General features: G+C 37.3%; 1 protein-coding gene and 1 non-coding gene across 2 annotated transcripts in view; one reads left to right on the top strand and one right to left on the bottom strand.

Annotated features, from left to right (window-relative positions):
- Nucleotides 1-24957, bottom strand: part of MARCHF1 (membrane associated ring-CH-type finger 1) — a 355296-nt gene that overhangs the window by 23321 nt on the left and 307018 nt on the right. The window lies entirely within an intron of this gene.
- LOC126005547 (U6 spliceosomal RNA) lies at nucleotides 15190-15296 on the top strand. The gene has a single exon (XR_007494597.1). It is a non-coding gene; the product is annotated as a U6 spliceosomal RNA (small nuclear RNA).

The following is a 24957-nucleotide window of genomic DNA, read 5'->3' as shown; positions in this document are numbered from 1 at the left end:
TCCTCTCTGACTCTGGCCAATCTGAGCAGGCTTTGTACAGTGTAGATTCTGGTCCAGAACATTGTCTAATTTGCATGCATAAAAAGCCTGCTTGGATTGGCTGAGTTAGAGAGGCGGTCCGAGCAGCCTTGCAGTGATTGGTCCCTTATCATAAGCACCTTTTCTGGCAATTCCCTGGTGGCGTCAGTTACTCTCCCCCACTACATGAACCAAACAACACCCCATCCTCGGACCCTAGCACTGAACCACCAACACGGTTAGCTGGGTTTTGCCAGAAGTAGCACCCAGATCTGCTGAGTACTGTTTGGGAGCCCCCAAGAAAGAGATTTGGAAACTCTGCAGCCTGAATTTTTTTTTTGATTGTTTTGTTTAGCGGCATATTGAAACATTTTTCGGGATTAACTCGGCGTATTAAGATGACCCCCAATTTTCGGTTGACTTTATTTTTTGTTTTAAAAGTCGTCTTATATGCCAGAAAATACGGTATTTTATTTGGATCTCTTTTAATACTTTTTTCTGCCTGAAAATGTGGGTACATGCAGTTTACAATTCTTGGAATTTCTTAGCTTACTTTTGGTTTTACAGTCACAACTAGTGTTGCTCAGTGGACCATCTGGGATGCTGGAGATCAAATCCAGGTCGGACACATTCAAGTCAAGCACCTTAACCACTGTGTAACTGCTCTGGCCCTAGCAATGATGTCTTTGACTGTAGCTTCTTCAGGGCAGTTGTCTTCCTGATTTCCTGGAATATTTATTATTCTTATGTTGTTTCCTTTAATTCATTCCAAAGTTCTCTTGTCAACTCTTCATTTATTTTTTTAAAACTTTTCCATCTTCTACTGTTGCTGCAAGTGCTATGCAGCTCATCTTTGAGCTCACTGATCTGCAGCTGTTACTCTGTTGGTGAGGCCTTCCAGTGAGTTTTTCATTTTGCCTAGAATGTTTTTCACTTCTGTCATTCCTGTTTGTAGTTTTCTCATTTCTGCTCTCATATCCTCTTATGTTTTATTGGCCGTCTGTTCAATGAGTTCCATGAACATCTTCAAAATTTTCTCTTTAAAGACATGTCAAGAGTGATTATATAACTGATTGGATCTTCAGGGCTATCATATTTGCTCTCTAGGTGTGGTGGCGATCTACAGTGTTTTCCCACTGTGCCTTTTGAAGTCAAGAGATATTTCTTGTTTGTTGTTATGTGGCTTAGTAACTAGAGTGAGGAAGTCTTTGAATACTAACAGTAAATTATGAACAGGTGAAGAAATACACAGCCACAGAGTGCAGTAGTGGCTAAACTCTTATCGGCTTCCTGACTTGGGGCAAAATTGCATCCTGAATCACAAACAAGACTGATGCAGTTCTGACTCAGTTTCATAGAACTGTGTGGCTGGGCAGAACCTCAAAGAAATTCTTAAACTTTAAAAATATGGGGTTAGGGCAGTGCTTCTCAATTATTTTCTGTCATGCACCTCCTAGGAAGAAGAAAACATTTTTCGAGCCCCCCACTTGACTGTAAATAGTATCTATTAAAAAAACTTTAGGGGGCCGGCTGGAGAGATAGCATGGAGGAAAGGCGTTTGCCTTTCATGCAAAAGGTCATTAGTTAGAATCCCAGTATCCCATATGGTCCCCCAAGCCTGCCAGGAGTGATTTCTGAGCATATAGCCAGGACTAACTCCTGAGCGCTGCCGGGTGTGACCCAAAAACCAAAACAAACAAACAAAAAAAAAACAAAAAAAATAAAAAACAAAACCCCCCAAAAAAACCCTTTAACCTGCAAAACAAAAATATATAAAATAGGGGCTGGAGAGATAGCATGGAGGAAAAGCATTTGCCTTTCATGCAGAAGGTCATTGGTTCAAATCTCTGCATCCCATATGGTCCCCCGTGCCTGCCAGGAGCGATTTCTGAGCGTGGAGCCAGGAGTAACCCCTGAGAACTGCCAGGTGTGACCCCAAAACTAATATATATATAATATTATATGTATATATGTATGTATGTATATAAATAAAATAATTTGAGCTGATTTTTTAATTGGAGGTGATGTCTGGATTAATGGCTACAATGAGCATGTTTTGCAATGCATAGCTTTTCAAAGGGGGGTTTGAAGCAAGACACAGCAACTCTCAGCTCCAGAGACATACAGAGACATAAACTCGGGGCTTAGCTTGTTATGACAGTGTTTGCCGAGGTCAAATGTGCCCCCCTTTACGGAGCCTCACGCCCACCCCTGGGGGGTGTGCCCCGCTATTTGAGAAGCACTGGGTTAGGGAGATATGGCAAAGGCCTGAAGCACACACCTTGAATGCCCAAGGACCCAATTTCAATTCTGGTAACTATAGTTATTCATTCCTCGAAGTACTGTTTGGCTGCCCAAGTTCCGGATCCACATTTGGGGTGTGTAGTTTGAGGCTCCCAAGCATAGCAGAAAGGATGCTGTCCAAATTTAATATTAACTCACATTATGAAAGCAATGTTTGGGCCATAAGCCAGACTTAGTAATTCAGAAATTATATTGAAAACTTCCTGATATGTGTTTTCCCTACCATTAAGGCCATGTTGAAGCAAGTTAATTCTGAAAATCACCTGCCTAATGAATGGCACTTGGTAGAATTGGATGGGTACCTCAGTGGAAGTTAGAATAGAAGTAGCACTTGACTTTGCTTGTATAAACCAACACTCAACAAGTCAGTGTGGTTATCTGTAAGAGATTACAAAATCAGCAAATCAAATAAAATTATTTGGAATGAGCTTTCTGAGTACTCTAATTACTAAAAAAAACCTGCTTCACTTTTTAATTTTACTTTGTAAGGTGGTATTCTGACAAGTGAAACCAAATTAAAATCTGATTTTATTAGTTTTAATTCTAACATTTTGGGAGACAATCCAACTACAGGCCTCTAAGTTATGAGAAATAATTATTTAGATGTTATTGCATCCCTATATTCATATATATATATATATATATATATATATATATATATATATATATATATAGTAACCTTCCTCTTAAAAACAGAATAAAGAACACTGGAAGAAAAATGTGACCTCATCAGGCTACAAACCTGATGATAATAAGTAGAAGGAAAATGCCAGGTTGATCCTTAGACAAAGAGGCCTCAGAACAAGTACATGATACAAGCCAGATCCTTGAGAGAATTTCAAACTACTCAGTATCTGCATGCCCAGATTCTTAACCAAAGTCAAACCTTAAATGTTGGATCTATAATTGATTATGAAGTGTACTGCAACCTCCTGGAAAAAATGATCAATTCCCATGCCCAAGTTTATCCACTGCCCCATGTGAATACAGTCTGTATTTTGGGCTGAATGTAATTATCCAATTTTTCCTGATAATAAAACACCAGGAAAAGATCTGATGTTGCTGCAGAGGTTAGCATCTCCATGCAAAGAAAATACAAGCATAGACAGTGATGTATGGTGTTTCTGATTGGAATATCAACATATGATTGCTAGTTGCCACTTGGGACAGTTTGAGAATATGATTAAAGTCGGAGAGTTAGTTAATGGTACCCAGGTGAGTTCTGCTTAGTGTTAAATGAGAAGCAACTGCCAGGCAGCCATGACTGAAGAATGAATTCTATCCGCCTGTGATTCAAAGTGTGTTTATAAAAATGAGGGGATAGGAACAATAGTTCTGCAGGTGGGTCCTTGCATGCAGCACACCCAGGTTTGTCTCATTCCATACGGTTCCCTGAGCATCTCCAGGAGTGGTTCCTGAGGCAGAGCACTGAAAATTGCCTGGCATAGTCCAATAAGGTAAAACAAAACAAAACAAAACAAAACAAACAAATAAAGAAGAGGACTCTGGGTTTAAATTCCAGCTCTATTAAGTATTGTAGTAATCTTGGGTGGATTATTTAATTCCATATCTTTTTTCCCTATATTAAAAATGGCGAGAAGAAGAGGACTTGTAAGGACTGGAGTGATAAAACAGTGAGGAGGACACTTGTCTTGCATGTAGCTGACAAGGGTTCAATACTTGGTATCCCATATAATCTCCAAAGCCCCACCACAAGTGATCCCTAAATGCAGAGCAAGGTGTAATTGCTGAGCACCACTGGGTGTGGTTCCCCCAATAAAATAAAACAAAGATGAAAAAACCAAAACACACGTTTAACTTAATGCACCTTAAGTGTTGAAAAGCATCAAGCATTTATAAGTAATCTAATGATCATTAGTGATTATCATAATCTGAAACTTGTAGTACACATTTAATTAGACATCAGTTGTCTTACCATCTAGGTTAATGCACTATGTTGGTAAATTAGAATTTGTTCATGCCAAATTAAGCTTTCCATTGCCATCAATTTGCCTGTATAAATAGATAAATAGATTTTCTCTCTGAATATTAAAGCTCATTATGAAGTAAATTTTTCCTTTATCAGTGTTTTTACAAAGAAGTATAATTTTAACAAAGTGTTTCAAAGTTTGGTCAATAAGAGATTTTCTTTCTTGTTAGTATTTAAAAAAAGAAAAAGAACAAAAGCGACAAACCATAGGCCAAGCAACTTTTCATTCCTTCTTTATAGAAATTCAGTTCAAAATGCTGTTTCAGCTTCCTGAAGAAATATTTTTATGGGGGCTGGAGAGCTGGCTCAAATGGCTGGAGTTCATTCATGTCTTGAATGTGTGAGGGCCTGAGTTTGATTCACTGCATGCTGTTCTCACTCCTGTCCCCCAACAATGTTCAGTGTAATCCAGGGACCCTAGGACCATTGTGTCCAAGAAGCACTATATTGCAGAACAAAACACAGATCCATTAGGAGTGCATCACTGAATTACGTACTGCTGGGAGTGGGCTCTGACACTTAAAAATTCACCCCAACCTCAAGAAATTTAAAGAGAAACTATTGTTATGAGTTATACTAACCTAATAAAGATTAAAAGGGGTCAAATGCACTGAAAGTGTAATGTGGGTGTGTGGAGTGTAATTCTGTCTTTCCAGAGGAATAGCGTTCATAAAGCAGAATGATCTGAAAGATCTGGAAATGTGCCCCAGGACTGTCATTTTATTTTAAATATTGTAGAATTCAAAAAGTTGCCCAAGACTGGATAAGAGAAATAACTCTTTTCATTTCCAAGGTAATTGGATTTCTATATATGAATGACTCATGTTTATCATTTAACAAAATGAGTTCAATAGAGATAACAGTATTTCCCTGAGAAAAGTTCACATGAAGTGTTTATAATAGTATTTGCAGCATTTCACCTGAGGGCTAGAGAGCTAGTACAGAGCATTTAGTACATGCCTGGCATGCTGTTCATCCTGGCTTGATCCCTGCCAAGCCCTGCCAGGCAGGAGTCACTTCTGAGCTCTATCAGGAATAGCCCCCAAGCACAAGCAAATGTGTTCCCCCTAATAGTCCAGGTAGTAGAAAAGTAGAGGTGCTATAAAGGGGTTCATTTAGCCTCTAAAATTCCTCAAGCATAATTGAAATAGCATATTATTTGTAGCAATAGTAGCAAAAAAAAATCTATGTTATGATAACATTGGTTTACAGTATGAGAATGTCTCTTGGAAATGTGATTCAGTACTGATGCAAAGAGAAGCGTAACTAAAACCAAGATCTCAGCAGAATTAGAGACCCAGGGGACACTGACCTCTCAAGTTGCCAATGAGAGCATGTAGGTGGGGAGGAGTAGGGAGGTGTGAGATTGAAGAGACAGGCACAAAGGACATGACAGAGGGACCCTTGACGGAAGGGACTCAACTCAGTTTCAAGCCAGGCTGACCCGCAGAGCAGAGCCCTAGCAGGAAACCTCAATTGCCTGGGGTCAAGTCACGCACAGCATGAAGCCCCAGTTTCCCGAATGCAAACTGGGAATAGGGAAGTTCTAGAATTATGAAAGAAAATTCATGCAGAGTACATGTGAGCCATGAGTAAACCAAATTCCTGAACTGCCGAAACTTTACAAAGCAGTGTTTCATGGGGTCACAGAGAAGTGATGTGGGCCATAGCAGGACTTAAAAATTATTTTTGCATTTTGAATTCTGTGATATGTAACAATCCCAGTTTGCTTTAGCCCCACCTTCCTTTTACACCCTAAATCCTTTACTCATCCAGACGAGCTATCTATTGGTTTCCCTCATTTATCTTAAAAGTACACTCTGCCTACTTGATCCACATATGATAACTTGCTTGGAACATGTGGACAATTATAATCCTGGGAGCATGCACAGTGTTCCAGAAACCAAAGCCCCAGACTTAAACACACATAGAGTTTTCAGGATCTTAAAAAAATGGTTGAGGGGTTGGAGTAGTGGTGCAAGCGGAAAGGTTTCTGCCTCCGGCATCCCATATGGTGCCCCAAGCCAGGAGCGATTTCTGAGAGCATAGTCAGGAGTAACCCCTGAGTGCAAAAAAAAAAAAAAAGACCAGTGGATTCTAAGAGCCGACATGGAGGCATGGAGGCTGTCAGAGAGGCCCCAGGGACTGAAATTGTGCTTGGAAGAGAAGATTAAAGACTTACTGCACTAATACACTGGAAGGAATTTAATGGAAAGTGGAAAGATTAGTGGGTGGGTGCTTGTCTGACCTATGCGTTATCAGAGTGAACACAGCTGACCCGGTTCAATCTCCAGCACCCCGTAGCGTCCTCTGAGTCTTGCCAGGAGTGACCCTGACTACAGAGCCAGCATTAAGCCCTGAGCACCACTGAGTGTGACCTACATACCGGGGAAGGGGGAGAGGAAAATAAAAAAGAACTGGTACTAATTTTGCAGGATTAGATGGCCTAAAAATATTGTGATAAATAAATAAATTTAAAGTCTCTAAAATATTTTTGAAAAATAGGTTAATTACAGTCTTCCAGTCTTCATAGGATTAAAATATATCATATAAAATATATATCATTTATCAAATGTGTATGTGAATCTTTATAAATATGATGTCATATTAAAATATTTTAATAATTAATATTTTTATGATTTCCCATTGGGTTTTTTTTTTCAACAGATTTTCAAGAGGATTTCCTAAACGTTTTGCATTAGAGAGTAAAGGGAAAAGAAAAGAAGGTGGGGAGTGTAAATCTAATAAAATAATCCAACTAAGTAAAAATATCCACTAGAGGGCGGAATGACATAACATAAGAAAATCTGAGTCATGAGAAAGAAATTGGAAAAAACTTGTTTTCCAGGCAGTTCTAGAAGGAACCACACACTATGAGGCGTGGCTGTATTTGAATTGCTCTCATAACAATAAAGAGAGAAAATTTCTATCCCAGATCCATCTTCTTGCCTCAGAATCTGTATTCTTAATAAGCTCTGGTGTTTTGGTGTTTTCATCTTTATTGAGTTTGAAAATTACTCTGTAGGGAACAAAAACTTTGGGGAAATAATTTAGAGAGGTTCTGTAATGAAGGATTCCTTGTCAAAAGTGAAATATTTCTACTCTCCCTCTTCTGCATCTCCTCTTCCCAGTAATCCAAACATGGTTGGTTAATGTCATGGATGAACACAAACTACTGAACTAGCTGAACTGTGGATCTCAGAGAGTACTCTGAAGGGTGAAGGCACTTTGTTTGCTGCCTATCTTCCGTTTGGCCCCCTCAGCACCGCAGGGGTCACTCCTGAGCATAGAGCCAGGTATAGCCCCTGAGCCTTGGTATGTGGGATCCAAATTTCTCTTATTTCTAATTTATGGGTTTTAAGAAAATGAAAGACATTCTTGAAATAATAAGTTTTATACACAAAAAAGAAAAGAGCTGGAAGTTACAGCTCACCTCATGAAGCTCACCACAAAAAGAAATGAGTTTAGTTAGAGAAATAACTACGTTTTGAACTATCCTAATAATGAGAATGTACAAGGGAAATAGAAAGCCTGTCTAGAGTACAGGCGGGGATTGGGTGGGGAGAAGGGAGATTTGGGACATTGGTGATGGGAATGTTGCACTGGTGATGGGTGGTGTTCTTTACATGTCTAAAACCCAAACACATTCATGTATGTTAATAAAGTTGTTTAAATAAAAAAAAGGAAAAAAATACATTCAAAGCTGCTCTTTGCTGGTGGTTCATGTTCTATTTTTAATTTTTCAATTTGTAATATGTTTTTTCATTAATTAACAATATGATGAATTTTGGGGGATAACTCTAGGAATAAATGACTTATCACAATCGCCAGCAAAATTTCAAAATCACTAGTCATCAAAATCTCTCTCAGACCCTCTCCTCTTAGTGGCTCTATAGTATTCAATGGGCTAAAGTGATTGTGGTTTTGCTACTCTTCTTGCTTTAAATCTTTCTAGTTGCCATATTAATGGCCAGTTCTAGCCATTTCCCCCTCATAGGGATGGTTTTATCTTTTGAACAGCAGAGGAATATTCTATCAGAGAGAGTTTCTCTAGCCATCTATTGATGAGCACTTTCCTTTCCTCCACTGAGTTTCAGGACTGATGTTGCTTGGTAGCATTTTCATTTTCACTTATTAACAAATTTTCATTCCCACCACCGGTGACTAAGGTTCCTTTCATATTTTCACCAACACTTTAAACAATTTTTTTTCACTTTAAACAGTTTAAGTTCATTACCAGGGGCAAAAAGGTAACTTAAAGGGGTAGAATTCTTGCTCAGCATGCAAGAAGACTGAATTCAGTCTCCAGGAGTCCCACCAGGAGCAACACACCCAATACAACATATTAGGAGTAATCTTGAGTACTGCTGGTGATGACCTCAAATATTTTTTTTGGGGGGGTCACACCCGTTTTTCACTCAGGGGTTACTCCTGGCTATGTGCTCAGAAATAGCTTCTGGCTTGGGGGTACCATATGGGATGCCTGGGATCGAACAGCGGTCTGTCCTTGGCTAGCGCTTGCAAGGCAGATACCTTACCTCTAGCTCCTCTTCTCCAACCCCTCAAATATTTTTTAATGGGTGTCTTTTTAACTCTTTTCCTTCTCTTCTGGATAGATTTAAGACATTGCTTGGAATGCTTGGAATTGCCATTGAACATACTATAGTCTTCTGAGAGCTTTTCATGTTTCTTTCTGTAGTGTGGCTTGCCGAACTTGCTTTCCAATGACTCTACATAAAGCACATGGGGCCTACATTTCGGGTAGTCATTTGTCTGCCTACAATCCCAGAGCTTTATTGTTAAGGAGAAAGAGCTCCTAATTTTATCCCCTAATTTTCTCAATGAAGCTAAGGCCTAGAGAACTGAAGCTATTTTCCCAGAGTAGCACATATTGTTGATTATTAGCTTTTTTTAAGTTTTATTGAGCAACATTTATTCCCCTTCAGGAGCTAATTACTGAAGCATCACAACCTAACAGATATATATTAGATATCAGGAAATAAGAGAGCAAGATTTCAACTCTCATGAAGTTTTCATTAGTCATAATTTTGAAGTACTGAAACTTTGTGGAAAAATGAGTATATAAACTGTTGATCAGGAAGAAATTCGAGATTATTGTATAAGTGATTATAACCTTCCCCATCTCCTCATATATATTGTATACATTACATATATACATACATATAGTTTTTGCTTTAGGTCATATACAGATCTTAAAGGTTACTCCCAATTCAGTGCTCAGGGTTCAGAATTTGGTGGTGTTTAGGGCACATATTTGAGGCTCAAACAAGGCCATGTATGTATGGAGTATGTGCTTAGACTGCTAGCTGTCTTTTCAGCTCTTTTCCTCGTTCTTCCAGTGTATTGTGCGAAAGTTATCTTTCAAAATATTCCTTTAGGTGGCAGCAAAAACAAAAAAAAAAGAGAAAATTTTCTGTAGCTCTTCCATGATGCAATAGTGTAAATCAAATTCTGGCAGTCCACACTAAAATTTTTTCCATCAGTCAAAGATAGTCCATCTATTTACAACATGTTTTGACAGTAATATCACATATGAACACTGGCGTAACATGACCCTACTGAGCCTTTTGTTTCATAGGTTTTTATTTTTACTCTGTTTTAGTCACATCAAATTTTAAAATCACAGAGCTGAAGCTTGCCTTGCATGCAGCCAACCAAAGTTAAATCCAGGGCACCACTTGCATCACCCTGAGCCCTAGCAGGAGTGACCCCTGAGAATAAAGCACAGAGTAAGGCCTGAAAACTGCCAGGCATGGTCAAACACTCTCCCTCAACAACAACAACAACAAAAACAAATCAGAACTGCAGATCTAGTTAAGTGACCAGGAGTGCAAGGAGCAGTCAATGTCTGGACCCTCATGCGCATACTCCCAGCACCATCAGGAGTGGTCCTGGTGGTCGCATTGGCAGACCCTAACATTGAACTGTCAATGTTGACTTGGCTGAACATTATAGGAGTGATGCCTAGTTCCTCCTTAACACTGATTGGGGGGGGAGTCACGCCCCCAGACTGAAAGTAAATCCGGTAAGTATACATTTTATTTAGCATAAATGGAAATAGCCAATGAGGCTTTACTCTATCTAAAATGTGACTTTAATTTTGGTTGTAATCCAAATAAAAATATAATGCTATGGTCAATATATCTAAAAAAATCAGATTTCATTAGGGCTTTCAAGATAGCACAGGGGTTCATTTGTATGCCTTGCATATGGCTGACTCCAATTAGACTCCCAGTACTGCAGTGTCACTGAAGCCTTGATGGACACACAGAAGAACAACCCTACATTATCATAATAACTACAACAATAGCAATGGTAGGAAAGACAAAGAGAGAAAAAAGGGAATTAAATAAATAGTAAATATGAAACAATGGATCATGGAATTCATTTACTTTGCAGGGGTGTGAGGGAGAGTTATGTGCTCTCAAGTGGTGTTCCTAAATGGTGTTTGGGGGTGGATTAAGTTTCTCCTGGTGATGCTTTGCCAACTAGACTGGGCTGTTCAATGACAGAGCCAGAAGATGCAATGATTCTTGGGTCTTACAGTGTTGGGGGCCACCAAAACATGGGGGAATAAAAGCCAGGTTTCACATATGCTATTGTGTATTAATGGATCTATACTCGTCAGGCACCATTTTTATTTTTGAAGTTTGTTTTATTTTATCATTATATTTTTGCTCATACTTAGAGGGATTTACTTCTGGTAGAACTCATGAGACCATTATGGTGCTGGGCATCAAACTCATGGGGAAGCATGTATTCTAGGTCTTGGAGTTATTTCCCTGGCCCCTAAGTGGTCCAGTTTTACGTGATCTGTTTTGAGTTAATAAAATGGTCAAACTTGTCAACTCACAAAATAAGGAAGCACACGCTTGGGAAGGGAGAACATATAATATGCTCAAGCTGGAAATGAAACTTGTGGTTCAAGAACTGGGCATCTGGAAAACAAGGCAATGACCCTGCAGCTTCAAATAACCAGATTTTCTCTTTTGCACATTTGGAAGGATTTCAAATCCCAAGGGTGAATTCTTGGACTCCAGGGTAGTGGAGAGAATATGGAACCCTCGACATGTTTGCATAAAAATAGTTAACTGTCACCCAGTTTGCCCATATTAAAAAGACAACTTTGCGTCTCACCCTACCATTCTCCAACCGTCCTCTAAATTCCCATTTAAAAAGTGTCTTTGAATTAAGGGAGGTTAACACATAAGTATTTCATATTTGTTGAAAGGATATGGAACGCTTTGTTCTGGACGTTTAGGAATTCTTGACAAGGAGTCTATTTTTGTGTAATGATCCCTTAGATCTGAGGACTCTGGAATCTATTGAGATTGAAATTATAATCGTTCAAATTCTAGAATAGATTTTGTTATTGTTCTTGAAGTTTTAAGAGTGGGCTGTGATTATGAGGGGAACTCATTCTAAAGTTCTTATTGAAAAGTCAGGCACTTATTTTTTTAAATGTCTTTTAGAAAATCTCATAAAAATAGCTTGGCATTACGACTTTCTTACGTCTTTCATTTGCAAATATTAAAATTCTGGTAATAAACATCTGACTTCACTGAAGACTCAGTTGTGAATTTTGGTCCTTGTCCTGCTCAACTCCTGCAAGGGCAGAACAATTAAATGATAAAACCAAACTTGTGTTATTTTAATCATTTGCTCCAGGAGGTGTCATTAAGAGATACATATTAAAAATGGAGTAGGAAAGTTAAATATTCCATTTAAATGTCTCCCTCAGCCAAAGATCATAAATGGCTTCCAATGCTTGAACAAATATAAATGGGAAGAAAAAAGAGGGTGGAATTTGAATTATGTTTAATGACATGAATGGCATGGAATAGAGACTGAGTATGAGATAGGAGGGCGAGTGACTTTATGTGAAGAGTTACCGAGGATGAACGTTGACCATTGATCTAGAGCTCAGGACTGTGGGCCGAAGGATAGTAAGATGGCCTGATATGGAGGGACCATTATGAAATATTTTCTCTAGATTTGCTGCATAGAATTTGTTTAAATAAAGTTTTCAGTGATTAGTTAGAAAAGCCAGATGGTGAGAAGCAGTAATGTGGGCTGATTTCTTTGAGGGCTACACGGAAGTGCTGCTCTTTGGGAGTTGCGGAGCAGGAGTGAAGCTGTGGGAAGGATCAACAAAGCTGTGGGTCAGGATGAGATTCTCCTTCTGCTTCTGAACTCACCAAAGGCTGGGATGAGTGGTGTTGGGGATGACATTTGTAAAACAACTCAGCTTTCAGATTAGATGTCTGAGAAGGAGTGGGATGGCCTGAATGGAGAATATGTAGTGGAAGAAAAATAAGCAGCAGGAACTGAAGGTCCATGACACAAATGATGTTGGGCTCTGGATTGGATGTTACAATTAAGCAAATTTCTAAGGAGTAAGGTCAGGTTTTGTAGCTGTATGGAGATGACCTGGAAAAAAGAGGACTAACAAGTGGCCCTTAACACTAAATTTTCCTGAGAAGCGAGGGAAATAACTGATATTTTGACAGTCGATCTTATTAGTTATGAGCTCTCCTTTGGAAAACTTTGATTAAACTCAGATATATATATACACACATATACATGAATATATATAATTGTAGCATATATGACCTACTTCCTCTTATCTATAAGGACAAAGTGTTCTACAGTTCCTGTGAACTGTAGAAATGTTTATATTTTCCTCTATCTGGATGGATATGGTGAATATCATGCTGGGTAAAGTTTATCAGAAGGAAAGGGACATACACAGAATTATTTCCTTCATATGTGGGATATAAAGATGCATAGGAAGAAAAAGCACACAGATAACAGGAAACTAATCTTTAGCAGAAGACACATCGTTATAGAGAAGATGGGGGCATAGGAGATGTGAGGGGTATGCTGGGACTATAGTGAAGGGAAGCTGACACACTGGTGGGAGGTGTGGTGCTGGAATGTTTTATGTACGAAATCCAACCATTATTAATATTGTGACTCATGGGGCCTAAAATAATTTTTATTAAAAAATGGGTTAGATTCACATTTTGTTCTGTGCTATTATGGCAAATTCTCTGTCCAGAATTCATATAGATAATAGGCACACATTCATGATTATTACATTAAAATATTTTGTGAGTAAAAGTCAAGTGAAAAATATATTTAAGATTTCTGATACAAATAGTCAATTATTCCCTCCAGGAAAGGAAAATATAAACCACATTAATTTACCAGTAACACATTTAAAAATGCCATTTTAAGAGCACAATATTAGTTTCAGGTTATTACTAAATTTTCATTCTTTGGATTGTTTATAAGCATATGTGATATCTGTGTGTATTGTGTGCACTGTTTGTGCACATACTGACCACCTGCATTTCTTTATAAACTGCCACCCTCAGTACCCTTCTTCCCCTCTGGTGGTGGCTCATCTTATTGATTTTTAGGAATTCCGTTATCTATAGCAAAACTTATGTCTTTGTTTCTTTGCTCCACTTCTAGCTGCTGGCTTGCACTTTGCTTCACAGGCAGCATTTGGGAATGCATATTCTAGTTTTTCCTGAATGTCAACTCTTCTCACTTTCTATTGAAATCCAGCTGTCAGAAATGTCACCTGACTGAAACCACTCTTGCCAAATTACTACCTCCAGATTGAATGTTTACTTCCATCCTGTCTGTAGCACCTGACACTGCTGCCTCTTCAGATTTCCTTTAAACCTCGCTCTTTGAGAGTGCCACTCTCTGCTGAACCTTTGCCCTCCTCTGGGTGCTGCAGTTTATCACTTTCCGCTTGCTTCTCATCTCCATTAGCTCCTTTATAGTCCAGGGGTTCTATCTTTATGCCCCTGACATTTTCCAATCTTTCCTGATTTATTTACATTTGAAGCTTTCCCTACCCATATGCATGCCTCTTTCTAGACTTTGGCCCTAGATCTTCCTGGCTCTCAGACTCTGCATATTAAACTGGACATCTATAATGTTCTAAATTTGCTCTCAATATAGCCTCTTTTAGTGAACAATTAGCCTCTTCATTCAGTAACAAAAAACAAAAAGCTCAAAACCATCATGGACCATTTTCTCTATCACATTCCCATCTTCAGCCCTCTTGAAACTAAACAACTAATTCCTAAGGTGGTATACCAATCAAAGATGTATACTCTACTACTGCTTTGAGTCCATTTTGTTTTAACTTTGTTGGGCTAGGTCACTTACCTGGTCGATTCATCCCCTCTACACTGCTGCAGAATCATCTTTCCAAAATAAAATGGCATTGAACCCTTATTTAACATCATGTACAGTTTTCCAATTTCTTTCAAGATAGAGTTGAAATTCATTTGCAAAGCTTCACTGGATTTTATCTTTCTTTTCTGGAGGTGTGGGTTTTCGTATCTAGCAGTACTTGGGAGCTAGCTATTCCTAAGTTACTGTTTAGGGGTCACACCATACAGTTCTGAGTTCAGACATGTAAAGCATGCACTCCAGCCTTTTAAGTTATCTCTCTGATTTGTTATTTCTCTTAACTTTATTTATTATTTGGGTTAACAATGATATTAAAAGCTTAATATTGTTAATTTTATGTTCACAAGATTTTTCTGTGAGTCCTCTTATTCTTTCCATTGTAGATGAAGATGGGAGTTTAACAGATTTTTCTATGTTAAAGCCTCTCTTTGGTAAAGAGACTTATCTTCAATCTGTGAATTTTTTTGTATCTGCAGTGTTTAAAGTAATTATTTAAAAAAAGAGAAAGATTAACATAACAGAGAAATATTTGTTGTTTCATTTTTCTCTTCTGTTTCTCAAAGTATTTCAGAGTAAATTCAAAAATGAAATTTCTGAATCCACAAAAGAAGGATTTCTGCATAAGAAACCAAAGTATGGTGCTCGCTTCGGCAGCACACATACTAAAATTGGAACGATACAGAGAAGATTAGCATGGCCCCTGCTCAAGGATGACACGCAAATTTGTGAAGCGTTCCATATTTTTGTCTCCATTTCAAAAACCGCTTGGGGCCAGTGCCCCCGTGCGTACCATATATATTTAAAATAAAATGGAAGGATGGACTTTTAGTTTGGGAAGAGACCATTTCGGGTGGGGGTACCATATATTTTCAAAATAAAAATGAGAGGATGGACTCTCAGTCTGGGAAGAGGCCAGTACTCTTTACCTACTTGTTTACTCTCAACAGCCTCTTGGCCTCTTCCTTCTTTTATTGTGTAACTGTGGTTGCTACCATACTAGGTTTCTAATTAGTTCGTATAAATGGTGACAATTGAGTCCACTGTCTTAAGCTAGATTGTTTGTTTTCTCCACTCTTTATCTTTTCTCTTCTTTGTGAACTGTTCAATAAGGTATTTTGGTGAAAGAGTCCCTCTCCATCTTTCCTTCCCTTTGTTATTTGTTAAATAAGGAAGTTTGTAGAAGTGTCCCTCCATTTAATTTTTATATAAGAACCAAGTCAATTGGATTGTTGGACTTGTTCTAGCATCCCCATTGGCACCAATATTGCCATGTGATACTGTTCTTCCTTTGCATAGGCACATTAAAATGGGAAATAATATACAAACATGTTCTTATAGAGATGAGAACACACAAATTTTCTTAAACGGTGACAATTGCGTCCACTGTCTTAAGTTAGACTGTTTATTTTCTCCACTTTTTATCTTTTTTTCTCTTTGTGAACTATTAAATAAGGAATGTTGGTGAAAGAGTCCCTCAGTTTAATGCTTATGTTTGAACCAGGTCACGGGGATTGTTGGACTTGTTCTTGCGGCCCCCTTATGTGCTTGATAATGCCAGGTGGCATTATTCCTTGTTTGCATGGGCACATTTAAATGGAAAATACTATACATACAAATAAGTTCTTATCTAATAGAGATAGGAACACACAAATCTTGTGGTGCAATGGAACCTTACACCCTGAACATTGACATGATGACCTGGCACAGGCCTCAGAGGTTTGGGCATTTTCCAGTCACCCCTGAACCAGGGAAGCCATTTACAAAACATCCAAAGTTGTCTATGACATCACCTGGAAGCAATCCTCTACCAGGAAAGACCCTACTGCTGCTCTGACATGGATTTACTTAAAAGAGTCTTCCCTTAACACTGAGAAGATTTAAACAACAACAATGATCTGACTATTGGACAGGGCTTTCTGCATTACCCTTTAATTGTGAGTTGAAATTAGATGCCGCACCGCACCATCCTGACTTCAATATAAGATATACAGATTCCAGGACCTTCAACACAGAAACATGATACCAACAACAGAGACTGTGAAAAATATAACTGTATGGGCACTACAGACAATGACCGGGATTGGACAAACTAGTTAGCCTGGAGCCTAGAAATGGTCTTATGTCAGGAAACTTTAGGGGTAAGGTCTCCCTGTACTTAGGCCAAAAGTTTTTCCTTTCTATGACCCCCATATTTGGTGGGCTCATGCAAACGATAATTGCCACTCTAACATTGTTTATACAGTGCTCCTTTGACTCTAACCTTTAAGAAACCACTAGTAAAAATATCTGGAACTGCAAAAAAAAAATAGTGTTAACATATATGCTTTTAGTTAAACTAGTATTCTGGGGGATAAAGGAGGAAGAAAGGGATATATGCTTGGGAACAGGGATGAAGGGAGGACAACACTGGGGGTGATGGATATTCCCCTGGTTCAATGTTAATATGTACCTAAAATACTACTGTGAAAGATATGTAAGTCATTATGATCAAAAAATCGTGTTTTATTTAGAAATGTTTTTGACTTACATGTATTATTATAATATATTACTTATTGTTATGATATGTTATGTTACTATATTGTTAAGTCAGTTTACCTCAATATATTAATCAATTTTGTCTCTTGAATAAATTCTTACAACAAAAAATTAAAAAAATTAAAAAAAAAAAGAAACCAAAGTATGAGGTTAACAGCTCCATTAAAAATTTTTTTTCTTGCTAGAGAGATAGCACAGCAGTAGGGCATTTGCCTAGCATGCAGCCAATGCAGGACAGATGGTAGTTCAAATTCTGGCATCCTATATGGTCCCCCGTGCCTGTCAGGAGCAATTAGTGAATTTTTTTAAACTTTATGCATTGTAATGTACTACTTCTTGCTTAAAATTTCTTCAATTGTATTTATATCATTAGAAGATAATGGACCACTTTTTATCAGTGATCTCTTTCTCTGGGGATGTTTCTTAATCATCCAGGAAAATATAAATACTCCTCCCCTCATTCACAGAGGCAGTGTTGGATAGTGCTTAGGTAGATTTTAGTTTAGCATTGATCTAAGACTAAATCCCAGCTCTCCAGTAAAAACTGAGATTTTAGGCAATCTTTTTTATTGCTGCAGGCCTCAGGTTTTTTCTTTTTGACACCATAGTAAAAACTCTAATTTCAAACCTTTTTGGAGGGATAAATTACATAACAGCACACAGCTGTGTTTGCACTGGGAAGAAATGAGTAAATCCTGCCTGGTCATTGTGACCACTGACATAATGAATATTAGAGTAACTAAGATTCTTAGTGTTACTGGAAATGATCAATACCTTTACCAAATTGTAACCCCGAAGAAAATTTTCCCCTATAACTGATAATCTGTGAATTTGCTGAAATATTTCTATACTATAAGTTATTTACTTGATTATGCTTCTTTCTTTGACTTGGCCACTAAAAATTCTGAATCTATTCTTCACATCTAACATATAGAATCTATTGTATATATCTTCCTCTGGATATCCACTTATTTTCTTTTATTATAACTTCCTTATCTATTCACCTTCATCATTAGTGTGACTTCTGTATTTCAGATCAAATCCTTTGTGCATTGTGATTGAGTACTAATAATTTTTGAGAACTATAACACGGGAGGGTTGAGCTAAGCAACCTAATAGGCACCGCAGACTGACTGACACTTGAATGCTCAATCTGTCATATAATAATAATGGCAAGAAAATAATGCCAATTCCTCAAAGTACATATGACAATTTGTACTATTTTATAGGTACAAAAGTCTTTTATGTATTGAAATTAGAATGGCAGCAAAAAGGAGCTGAGGTATGTTTTATCTAATAAATGTGTCACATGAAAGTGTTCTTATCCATTAAGACCCATCCAGAAACTTCATTTAAAGCTACGTATTTGTATTCTTAAACCTTTCAGAATCATGAAAAGAAATATAGTTACCTTTTATGAAATCAACATTTGAATGAAAATATAAAGGGTCGGAAGGCTTATGCATATTTTGAAAAATGGAAACCCAGAGCAGCAGTATTAGATTATTAGCATCTAAAATTTATTTCCAGTGATTATGTAAGTTGTATTTTGCTTAGAAATATAGAGGATAAGGAGTAGGTTTGAAAACAAGGTCTTTGAACCTTTAAACTTCAGTAAATATTGTAACTTCATCTAGTTTACTTTTCAATTCTAAACTACCAAATAAATAAACAAATAAACTAAAAGCTAGATAAATAAAAGAGTAAAACAACCCTTGTTATCCAGTCATGAAGAATTTCCTTAAATAACCCCTTAGGAGGCCAGGTCTCGCAGAAAACATTCTCCCCACTAATGTCCCCTTTATGTCAAGAGTCATGATGGTGTCAAAGATTTTCTAAGATTGTGGAGACTTCCACTTACATAGGATGAATTCTCCAACTGAGCCTCAATTATTATAAAAGGTAGAAAATTATAAACAGGTGGGTTATATTAACCTTAAAAAAACCTTAAAAATAACCTAAAAAAATCACTTTTAAGTGATTTAAGTTCACAAACCATTTCATTAGCAAACTACTGATTGCAATCAGTTCAACCTGAAAATAAGTCAAAATATGTCAAATTGTTACTGCAGCTACTAAAATGTCTGTTGTACTCACTGACACAATTCATCTGTAAATGCTGAGATGGAATGATTTGAACTTTCACACTTTAACATACACATTAGCCACCAAGTCCATTATTTCCCACATTAACAAAAAGATATAAGAAAGCAGCAGCTTTGTGCATACAGGTGATGTCTTTGACTATTATAAACATGATTGTGATTTAAGGCTAGGAACATTGAAAAATGGTTTTCTAGAGGGAAGATAATAGTGGAGTAAGTTGCCTTGACAACATGGGTTAGTAGCATCAAGAAATCCATGGCAATGTGGGACCTTCTGGTATGTCAAGATTATAAACTATTTACCAAATTATGTTAAAAGAAAGCTAATCCCACAGCAAGATAGTGTCATCTGACTTATGAAATATTATTTTCATTTTTATTGTGAACTTTATTAAGAAATAAATGTAAAACCTACATCAAGAAGACAGAAAGAAAACAGCAAGCACAGGGTTCTATTAAAGCTTCTGCTCCTCTTCTAAAAAAATTACACCCCTAAGAAAATTCTAGGTATTCTGACATGTTCTGTAAAAATCAATTCCGTTAAGGAAAAAGTCTTTTGCCCTGATTCTGTTGATCTTCCCAGTACTTGCCCACAAAGCATCTCTGTGGGGAATACCACTGTCCTACAGTGCTTCTTCTTAAATAATGAGAATAATAAGGAACACCGCAACAAAGCTAGTTATCAGGTAAACAGAAAATAAAACATGTGTCATCCAGTCCAATTAACATGGTGAGTTTGGGGAAGAGATTTATCTGAGGATTTTATTGAAAACTTTCATCACTGAAGCTTTTCTTTTCCTCCAGTAAGCAAGTTTGACTTTTGTGGCACTGTTGTGAAAACACAGCTTTGAACACCCAGCTTCTGAAACTCACCATAAGACAATTGTGAATGATTTTCCTTTCACAAATAATTTTTTAAATGGAAGCAGATATATGCTAAGCTTTATCATTTTTTATTTGGGCTTAAATGGCAGTGTGAATTTGTTTCCAGCAGTCTTAATCTACAGTTCATTTTATATTATCAAATATAGGATCCAAATCCAAGTGAAGGAGTTTCTATGGCTACTCTTTTTCTTTTCTTTCATTTTTTAAAATTTTCTGGGAAATAAGACCAAAGAGACAGCCAAGTAACTGCTTATATAAAGACAAAGTTGAAAATCCATGATTTGATGATCCCAGGCAGTATAAATAGATAGAAAGTGACAAACTCATGGGGTAGAAGCATTAAGACCCATCTAGAAACTTCATTTAAAGCTATGTATTTGTATTCTTAAGCAGTGGTGCAGTGGTAGGGTGTTTGCCTTGCACACTGCTGACCTAGGAGGGACCGCGATTCCATCCCCCAGCTTACCATATAGTCCCCCAAGCCAGGAGCTATTTCTTTTTTTTTTTAATATAATTTTTATTCTGATCATAGTGGCTTACATATTGTTGACAATAATATTTTAGGTACATATTTACATAAAATCAGGGGGGATTCCTATCACCAAATTGTCCTCCCTACACCTCCGTTTTTGTCCTACTTCCCATATCCTCTTCCCTCACTCCCAGGATTGCTAGAATATGTGGTCCCCTCTGTATCTAGCCTACTACTTAGTAGTCTTGCACCTGTTTGGTCCTGGTGCCTCCCTTATTTCCCCCTCTAACTGAGGGGCAGGACTAGCTAGTTCAAGTTACGTGGTTTTGTTTAAAGAAGAGAAAAGTAATAAACTAATAATCTAATACGCCGAAAATAAGCGGAATTCTTCTAGAGGCTCTCATCATCGGTTTGAGAGACGAAGGAGAAAAAGAAGGTGAAACAATCCACCAGTACAAAAAGAAGTGTTAAATATCCAGTGAGGACTCCAACAATAACAATAAGCACCACAAAAAAAAAATACCAGAAACAAAAACAAAAAAAAAAGCCATGGCAGGAGCTACTCAGGAGTAACCCCTGAGTGTCACCAGGTATGGCTCAAAATCCTAAAAAAAAAACAAAAACAAAAACAAAATCAAAAGAACAGCAGACCCAAAATGTGCAGGCTGGGATAATCTAGAATTTTCTATTTATTTTCACGTTGGCATTTCAAATCTTTACCTTTATCTACATTTTTATTATTGTAGTTTGGATAATAATGCTTTTTTTTCTATCTGATACCATTATTCTTGAGCCAAACTATGGATTATTGAGTTTGTATGTAGAAATCATGAACCCGGGGCCGGAGAGATAGCATGGAGGTAAGGTGTTTGCCTTTCATGCAGAAGGTCATCGGTTCGAATCCCGGCGTCCCATATGGTCCCCTATGCCTGCCAGGAGCAATTTCTGAGCATGGAGCCAGGAGTAACCCCTGAACACTGCCAGGTGTGACCCCGAAAAAACACACACACACACAAAAAAAGCAATCATGAACCCAGTCAGTGCACATGGCTTTTTGGAACACCTTTCTGCACTCTATGTTATCCCAGGATGCACATGTGACTTCAGAGAATCACCTTTAAAAAGAATATGAATTGTATTTTAAATGGAGAGGAAGTTTTATAACTGAAAATAGCTTTGGAAACTAGTGGTAATCTCATAAGACACTCTGGGAAATAAAGGACCAGAAAAATACTAAACTGTTTAAATCATTACATATTTATATATATACTAATAGTTATTATAGATTCTCATCATGTTCTAAATAAATCTATGTGCCTTTCATATATTTTTTCAAACCTCTTAATTGCCATAGAAGGGAGTACATAGTTTCATCATACCCTGTTTTACATTTGAAGAAATACAGGCAAGAAAAAAATTAAGTGACTTGCCTCAAGTCATAAAGCTACAATGATTCTCTCAAGATCTTAAATTCTGGCAAGCTTACTTTAAACCTCAAATCCTTAATCATTACAGTGCTGGGAAGAGTAAATAAAAATAACTGCACTGGATTATTTTGCATAGAGAACTTTTAAAACAAAGATTTCAAATGCATTAATAAAAATGACTAATTAGTAAATCAGGTTTTCATATGCAAATACTTCCTGGTACACAGCATAATTCATTAGGAAGTAAGGATAAAATAAATTTGTCCAAATATAGTACACAAAGTTAATTCTTTCCTTTCACATCTTTTTATGAATTTCAGAAAGGGGTTCAGTATGTTAATATTTTTCCTGTCTAGCTCTGTTTATTTTATTAACTTCCTAAGTAAATTTCTTACAATGAACTAGATTTGCACACTTAAACCAGCATAACTCTTATCTGAAAACCTCTACATTTAAATTTCTTGACATACATTAACTGATGCATGGCCATCTACAAAAATCTTGTATTCTAAAATATGTTCTTTAAAAATGTCTATACCTCTTATCGTCCTTAAAATGGATTCATTGTTAAATATTGAAGTAATAAGAATTGAGTATAAACTTGTTACAGCATAATTGATAATTGAGTTGAAGACAAATACATTACGTTTTCTTTATAGCACCTTTACATTTGTAAAATACTTCTGTTTACATTATTTTAGTCCCTAGTGCAATCCCCAAAATTGTCATAGAATATATTATTGCCAAATCCTCCACTCCCCTGCTTTGTAAAATAGGAAATCCAAGCCAAGTCACAGGCTTCACTTAAGCCACAAGGTAACTCTATTGGAATACTTGACTCCGGTTCATCTGCACTCATCTAGGTTCCTTCCTAGTATGCTCTATTATATCAGTACATTAGACTATATCTCTATCTATCTATCTATCTATCAATTATAATGGGCAAAAATTGCAAAGACATAGCATACATAGGTTTCTGGGCTGATCTACCTTTCAGATCTATTAGGTTTGTCTCAGATTTGAATACATTATTATTGTTTACAAATATTGGAAGAGGTGATTTTTATAAGAATTTTCTCTTCATTTGAAGAATTAATATTGATTTGGTAACAAATAATGAGAATAGAATAGTTTTAGAGTAGGCACATTTATTTCAGAAGATCATGGCCACCATCATTTTTTTCCAAGACTAGTGTTGCCATCTTTACTATTTATTATCATATAGTGAGCCTTCCATTCAGAGCATTGCCAATCTGGTTTTTTATATAAAGTCAATAGTTTGTGGGACTTAGCATTTATCTATAGACAGTTCTGGTAATTTTTTCTTCATCGATTTAGGTAGGTTTTCTCTACACAACTTTCTAACTCTGGTTCTGAAGCTTGGGTCTTAATTTTATTTATGAACTTATTTCCCTAATGGAGCAATTCTGAAACTGAGAATATCTTTACTTAAAATTTCTCATGGGGGTGAGGGGAGAGAGAAAGAGAGAGAAGTAAAATGTCTACCTTGGAATTAGGGGGTTGTAGGTGGGAGAGAAAAAGGCATGAGGGAGGGTGAGAGTAAAACTAGGAACATTGGTGGCAGGAAATGTGAACTGGTGAAGGTTGTATACTGTATGACTACAACTCAATCATGAACTACTTTGTCTGAGTAAAAATACTGTATTATGAACAACCTTATTGCCATGATGTTTAAATAAAAAAATTCTCATAAGGGGCCGGAAAGATAGCACAGCGGCGTTTGCCTTGCAAGCAGCTGACCCAGGACCTAAGGTGGTTGGTTTGAATCCCAGTGTCCCATATGGTCCCCGTGCCTGCCAGGAGCTATTTCTGAGCAGATATCCAGGAGTAACCCCTGAGCCCAACTGGGTGTGATCCAAAAACCAAAAAGCAAAAAAAAAAAGAAAAGAATTCTCATGAACTGGGCTAGAGCGAAAGTACAGCAGGTAGGGCGTTTGTCTTGCATGCAGCTAACCTAGATTCAACTACTGGCATCCCATATAGTAACTTGACCCTGCCAGGTGTAATTTCTGAGCACGAGGAGAGAAGTAACACCTGAACACTGCCAGGTGTGATCCAAGAACCATTCCCCCCCAAAATGTCATGAATTTCCCTTGAGAAGTAATTTATGTATTAGTGGGGTTTATAAGAACCCTGTCTGATGTCTCTAGAATCATCTCTCATACTGTTTTTAAAATATTATAATTGAACTCTGACTTTAATCTTTTTATAATAATATAAATTCTTTGGGTCAGAGGATTTTGTCTTGCTCATCATTATAACCTTACTACCAGAGATGAAAACTGACATATAATAAGTCTCAGAAATATTTGTTGACTGAATAAATATGGGGGAAGGAGTATGCATCATAACTGGGCATTGCTGGAACCATTCTAGTGTGGTTCTTCAGATACTACTGGTGTTGATGTGGTCTTACATAGACTGTAGGGCTGGAGAGGTAGTACAGTGGGTAAAGCACTTGACTTACACGTGGCTAAAGTATCCATGATGCCTGGCCATTCCATATTGTCTCTAATTCCCACCAGGTGTGAGCAGAGACAGGAGAAAGCCTTGAGTATTGCTGGATGTGGCAGCCCCCCCCCCCCCCGCCCCAACTTTCTGAAAAGAGTCCAACATGAGATTATCAGTCTCTTGGAAACAAGCCATTTTCTAAGCATAGGCATGGTTCTAAATTCAGTATGGAAGTTTTTCTTACTGATTCAATATCAAAATACACCAAGATATCAACATCTGTATTAAAACTAGATCCTCATTTACATAAATTCTCACCTTTAAGAAAAGAATAACTTTGACACAACAAACTTATTTGTTTAGCAAAATAAGTAAGAAAGAAAAAGAAGTACTGGCCAATTGTACTTAAATGTGGTATATTAAACAAAGCAAGGGAACAGGTAAAGTCCAGAGTCCTGTAGACTCTGACTACAGAAGTGAGAATAACAGTGGCAAAAGAGGAGTGGCCTG

This window comes from Suncus etruscus, chromosome 3 (genome assembly GCF_024139225.1).
Source record: "Suncus etruscus isolate mSunEtr1 chromosome 3, mSunEtr1.pri.cur, whole genome shotgun sequence".
Taxonomy (NCBI): domain Eukaryota; kingdom Metazoa; phylum Chordata; class Mammalia; order Eulipotyphla; family Soricidae; genus Suncus; species Suncus etruscus.
This window is presented reverse-complemented; position numbering and strand designations above follow the sequence as displayed.